The sequence below is a fragment of the Psammomys obesus genome, unplaced genomic scaffold, assembly GCF_907164565.1.
Source record: "Psammomys obesus unplaced genomic scaffold, mPsaObe1.curated_primary_1811, whole genome shotgun sequence".
In the NCBI taxonomy this organism is placed as follows: Eukaryota; Metazoa; Chordata; class Mammalia; order Rodentia; family Muridae; genus Psammomys; species Psammomys obesus.
This window is the reverse complement of record NW_026589732.1, coordinates 7370766-7376909: the sequence shown is the minus strand read 5'-3', so window position 1 is coordinate 7376909 and position 6144 is coordinate 7370766. Positions and strand designations below refer to the sequence as shown.

The 6144-nt window shown below is 37.4% G+C and overlaps 1 pseudogene; it reads left to right on the top strand.

Moving 5' to 3' along the window:
- Positions 1-4907: 4907 nt before the first annotated feature.
- Positions 4908-5256, top strand: LOC129675345 (60S ribosomal protein L34-like; annotated as a pseudogene).
- Positions 5257-6144: the final 888 nt, after the last annotated feature.

The following is a 6144-nucleotide window of genomic DNA, read 5'->3' as shown; positions in this document are numbered from 1 at the left end:
GGATGTATGCTGGGTGTGGAAGCTTAGAGGGACTGATAAAGTAACTTTTGATTGAGTTTTATTACTGGACCTGGGCTCAATTAACACAATGTATGTATTAAGTAAATATTCAAAAAATGGCCACATAACCTTATTTTCTAGTCATCATGATGCATGATTCTGGTACATTTTTATCAATTTAACTGATTTTTTTTTTTTAGACAAAGAAGTGAAAGAAGTATATAAGCTACTGGTGTATTGTCATTAGGCTGTGGCAAGTATCCAAGCCACACAAGGCTCCATATACTAGCATATAACTGTTCCTTCTACACAATGGCTACATATTGCCTTGACTTAATACTTGTAGAATCACGAGTCCTTTGATCTGTCACATTCCAGTCTGTTACAAGGGCTTAACTGTGTTTTGAAGACAGAGAGACAGGGATGAGAAAGAAGATGAGGAGGAGAAAGAAGTATGAGAAAGAGGGACTGAGGAAAGAAAGGCGTGAGCAGTGAGAGAGAGAGAGGGAGGGAGAGAATGTCTCATCTCAGTAATCCTAGTGACTTGTAGAAGTTATCCTAGTGACCAGTAGAACTCTCACTGGGCTCTGTCTCTTAAGGGTTTTAGCACATTATTTCTCTGCCTTTCTAATGCTGCTACAGTTTCTTATAGTGTGGTGATACACAACTATAATATTATTTTGGTGCTACTTTGTAACTGTAATTTTTCTACCATTATGGATTGTAATGTAAATATCTGAAATGCAGAGTATCTGATAAGTGACCCCAAAAGGGGTTGCAGCTCACAGGGCTTGCAACTCACAGTTGTGAACCACTGTTCTGGCATCTTGCAATAACACCAAGATGAGGACCAAGCTTTTAACCGTTGTGTTTGGAGCAAAATCAAGATCTCAATCACAGCTAATGTATTATTCACCAGATTTTTGCTGTGATCATATCCATATATCCCTCAGTATTGTTCTCATTGTCAGATTCCTGAGCCTTAATATTTCTTTTTTTAACTCCTCAAAATGTTACACAAAATATGAGCCATATTTAGTCCACACCACAACTGCCCCACATTTATATTAATTCAAGTCATTTGTCAAATTACTCTAGGAAAATATTTTAGATAAAATAAAACATGATAATATAAAGGGAAAGATTTCATATGTGGACACAACCTACACTAGTGTACTTGCTTCTGATGGAAGTTATATTTCTACCATGCATAGATCTCAAGAACTAATATATTTTGTATAAAATGCCAGTGGCTACAAATAGACATAAAATTCCTTCCTGATAATATGAATTGTAAATGTCTCTACATCAGGCATTCTGAACAGAAAGTGTGGCAGTTTCAGACTCTGCTCTAAATATCTATAAGTTATGTGTTTTTAAAAGTGTCATAACCATTCACAGAATGTTAGAAATTGATGCTGAACAAATTCCTGTAAATGAATGAGAAAGAAAAATAGGCGTGTTTGCTGTTACAAAAGTCTAAAGCAGTTTAGAAAATTCTGAATAGAATAGAACAGAAAATTCTGAAGCTTAGTAGAACTGCTTGGTCGCAATGTTCCTTCCATCAAGGCACTGAGCTTGCATCTTAACCTGTTTAGCTTGTTCTTCCTTTTCTATTTACTTCCCATCTGGTACCAACTTCTGTTCTACTTTCTGGCTCTAACATGTTTACTTTCTTTCTTTCTTTTTTTTTTTTTAAGGTTCTGCATATGTGAGTAAGATCATGCAGGAGTGATTTTATGTTGACGGCTTAGTCCACATAGAAATCTTTAACACAGAAACACAAATAATGTTTGGAGGACGAAAAAAAATGGATAATATAACTGACTCTTCCAAGTGTTAGTACATAAAACCGTGATAGCATCCTTGTGTCAGGCTGCTCACTGTAAGCTCTGACTCTTACCTCAGGTTCCTGCATGGCTTTCACTCACCTTAGTGGGTCTCACCAGTCAGGTACACAAAGGATCTCCTTGATTCTACCATAAATAGACAACCCTCCTCATATTTTGCCACTTTCACTCCTTTGTCATTGGTTGTTGTTCTTTTCATTCAGAAGTAGAAAGATGGTACATCACTCTATGTATTCGGTTGTATATAAACATACATTTCTAAGCACACATTTCTATTAACTTCATTATGTAAATATTCATATTCTCTTAAGAGTAAATATAACCAATTCTGACTCTCATCAATAAGTCATGATAATAGCTGATTGTAAAGATCATTCTATAATTAGAAAATAATCTTGCATTTCTGTGTTTTTAACAGCAGCTATATGCATCTATATCTAACAGCATAAGTTACCTATCCTGGTTCATTTTAAGTCCAGAAAATAAGACTATTAAAAATATGTTTTTATTTTTTTTTGCTATTTTATCTACCTATCATCTATATCTATTATTTATCTATCTATCCATTATCTATCATTTCTTTATGCATCTATCTATCTATCCATCTATCTATCTCCCTACCTATATACCTATCTTTCATCCTTTCTTTAGTTAAATGACTATATTCTACAAGAAAGTCTTGAACTCACAGCAATTGTCTCGCTTCTCTGCACTTTTCATCACTGGAGACACACATGTGCCACCACTCTGCTATGGAGTTGTGTGTGTTCTTGTTGGTGTTTGTTTTGTTTGTATATGTTTCTTTATCTTTGCTTGTGAAAATGATTTTACAATGTCAAATAATATGGTCTAGGTGATGAACATTTTCATATAAAAGAACTGTGTTATTTAAATACAAGAATAACTAAACATTATGGCATGTGCAGTTAGATGAACCTTAATGTTGAAAATTAAATGTCATAATAATAAACAATGAGATTTACGAATATGAAAGACCATTATTGTTATTTGGAATTTATAAAAACACCATACTGTTTATTAGAGAGAAAAAAATGCTTTACAGTCTTGCATATATGAACCCCAGGGCTCATCGGGAGCAACTCAAGGAGCTATAAGAGTGAAGAAAAAAAAAAAAAAGGACAAAATTTCTGGCACTTTGTGCCTGGAGATGAGGACAAACCAAAGAATGTTCATTTTTTTAACACGTTTTCAAAGGATGCCAAAAGGTACCCAGTCCACTGCAGCCTTTCCTTCACACAGTAAGGGACTAGAAACACTATGTTTTCCAACATGACTACATATTAAGAAAAGATAGAGACATTGTCCCATGAACCTATCAGACTTTCTAATGGTGAAGTTTATTTTCATTAGGCTTAGTCTAATTCATTTCTTTTATGCTTTAAAAATGTTATACACAGAAACAGAAGGAAAGAAAAAAAATAAAAGAATTTCAATATTCCATATAAAAACTAAACAAGGTCTATCATGGCAGTGCAATAGTTTATTTAGTGATATTCTACTGCTAGACTTTGATATCAATGAGATGCTTTCCCAACACTAGTCATTTTTAGTTCTTATTTTAAGGTAATTTTGGACAGTATAGCATTTTTTAAAATTTCTTTATAGAGGAAGAACTAAGGAAGTTAAAATGCAATAAATCAAGTAATTCATTTAAAAATTGGGAGACAGAGTTAAACAGAGAATTCTCTGTAGAGGAATATAGAATGGCAGAGAAACACTTAAAGAAATGTTCAAACTCCTTAGTCATCATGGAAATGCAAATCAAAATGACCCTGAGAGTTCACCTTACACACATCAAAATGGCTAAGATCAAAATCTCAAGTGACAACATATGCTGGTGAGGATGTGGAGAATGGGGAACCTTCCTCCATTGCTGGTGGGAATGTAAACTTGTACAACCACTTTGGAAATCAATCTGGTGCTTTCTCAGACAATTAGGAATAGCACTTCCTCAAGATCCAGCTATACCACTCCTAGACATATATCCGAAATGTACACAAGTACACAACAAGGACATTTGTTCAACCATGTTTGTAGCAGCTTTATTCATAATAGAAAGAACCTGGAAAAAACCCAGATGTCTCTAAATGGAGGAATGGATACAGAAATTGTGGTACATTTACATAATGTAATACTTCTCAGCAATTTTAAAAGAAGGAAATCATGAAATTTGCAGGCAAATGGTGGGATCTAGAAAAGATCATCTTGAGTGAGGTATCACAGGAGTAGAAAGACACATACTCATTTGTAAGTGGATATTAGATATATAATATAGGATAAACATACTAAAAGCTGTACGCCTAGAGATGCTAAGCAAGAATGAGGACCCTGAGTAAGGTGATCAATCCTCACTCAGAAAGACTAACTGGATGGACACAAGAAGATAAAGAAAACAGGAAACAGGACAGGGGCAGAAACAGGACAGAGGATCTCTGAAAGGCTACCCAACAGTTTATCCAAGCAGATGCTGAGACTCATAACCAAACTTGGGCAGAGTGCAGGGAATCTTATGAAAGAAGGGGGAGATAGTAAGACCTGGAATGGACAGGAGCTCCACAAGGAAAGCAATAGACCAAAAAATCTGGACACATGGGTCTTTTCTGTGACTGATACTCCAACCAAGGCCCAACCATGGATATAACCTAGATAACCTAGAACCCCTGCAGAGATGTAGCCCATGGCAGGTCAGTATGCAAGTGGGTACCCTAGTAAGGGGAACAGGGACCATCTCTGACATGAACTCAGTGGCTGGCTCTTTGAGCACCTCCCCCTGAGGCATGGAGCAGCCTTGCTAGGCCATGGATGAGGACAATGCAGCAAGTTCTGAAGGCACCAGATAAGCTAGGGTCAAAGGGAAGAGTAGGAGGACCTCACCTATCAGTGGACTTTGAGAGGGACATGGGAGGAGATGAGAGAGGGAAGGTGGGATTGGGGGGAAATGAGGGAGGTGGCTACAGCTGGGATAAAAAAAATGAATAACTTACACTTAATATAAAAAAAAATTCTCTTCCAGGGACACTGCTTAGAGGCACTCAAATGGTCCAGCATTTGACATACTGTTGTAGGCTCTCCTACAATACAACCTCTAACAAAACTAGGCTGTCTCGAACCCCTGGCAACAGGATTGTTTACCTATACACCAAGAAGGTTGGGGAAACACCTAAATCAACCTGTGGTATGTGCCCAGGCAGACTTCGAGGGGTTCATGCTGTGAGGCCTAAAGTCCTTATGAGATTGTCAAAGACAAACACAGCAGCAGGGCCTACGGTGGTTCCATGTGTGCCAGTGTGTGCGTGACAGGATCAAGCAGGCTTTCCTTATTGAGGAGCAGAATATCATTGTGAAAGTGTTGAAGGCACAAGAAGAGAGTCAGAAAGCAAAATAAATATGCAGCTTTTTTAAGTAATAAAAAAAATAATAAAAAAGATACTTAAGGATCTGCAAAGATAGCTTAGTGGACAAAATGATTGTCATGTAAGCATGAAGACTCGACTTCAGATTCTCAGAATTCATACAAAAGCCATGAAGGCATGATGACTCCATGTCACTGTAACTCTCTGGAGCCTGCATGTTTTGTAGGCAGAATAAGTAAATTATGGTCAAAGTTTTGTTGGTGAGTTGGTGTTCCCCTCCCTCCGCTAAGAGAATTGTCTAGTTAGTGGGTATACTCTTTATTGTCTATGGCCTCAGATAATAGGAATCTTTGCTTGAATCCCCCTCATATCCTCCAAGGAGCCTACCTTGAGATAGGTCTCCAGTTTGTCGTAGAGATACCCCACCCTCAGTTTCCCTTTCTCTACAGGCCTTCTGTCCTCTTGTCCTCACTCTTTCCAGATCTTATCCACCATATTAACTCTCTGTGCTTGCTCTTCTACCTTGTTCTCTCTCTTCAGCCACTACCTCTGTCTATTCTATCTCCACTTCTGAGTAAGATTTATTCATCTCCATTGGCTCCTTTATGTTACTTATGTTCTTCAGGTCTGTGCCTCATAGTATGCTAATTCTGTACTATATGGCCAAAATCTACCTGTAAGTGAGTATATACCATGTGTGTCTTTCTGGGTCTGGGTTACCTCACTCAGGATTATCTTTTTCAGTTCCCATCATTCACCTACAAATGTCATGATTTCTTTGTTTTTAATAGCTGAGTAGTATTTCATTGTGTAAATGTGCCACAGTTTCTTCATCCATCTTCAGTTGAGGGACGTCTACATTTGTTTCCAGAGATTGAGGGAATGCCCAACCAATGTCTGGCCAAAGACCCCCTCTTTCA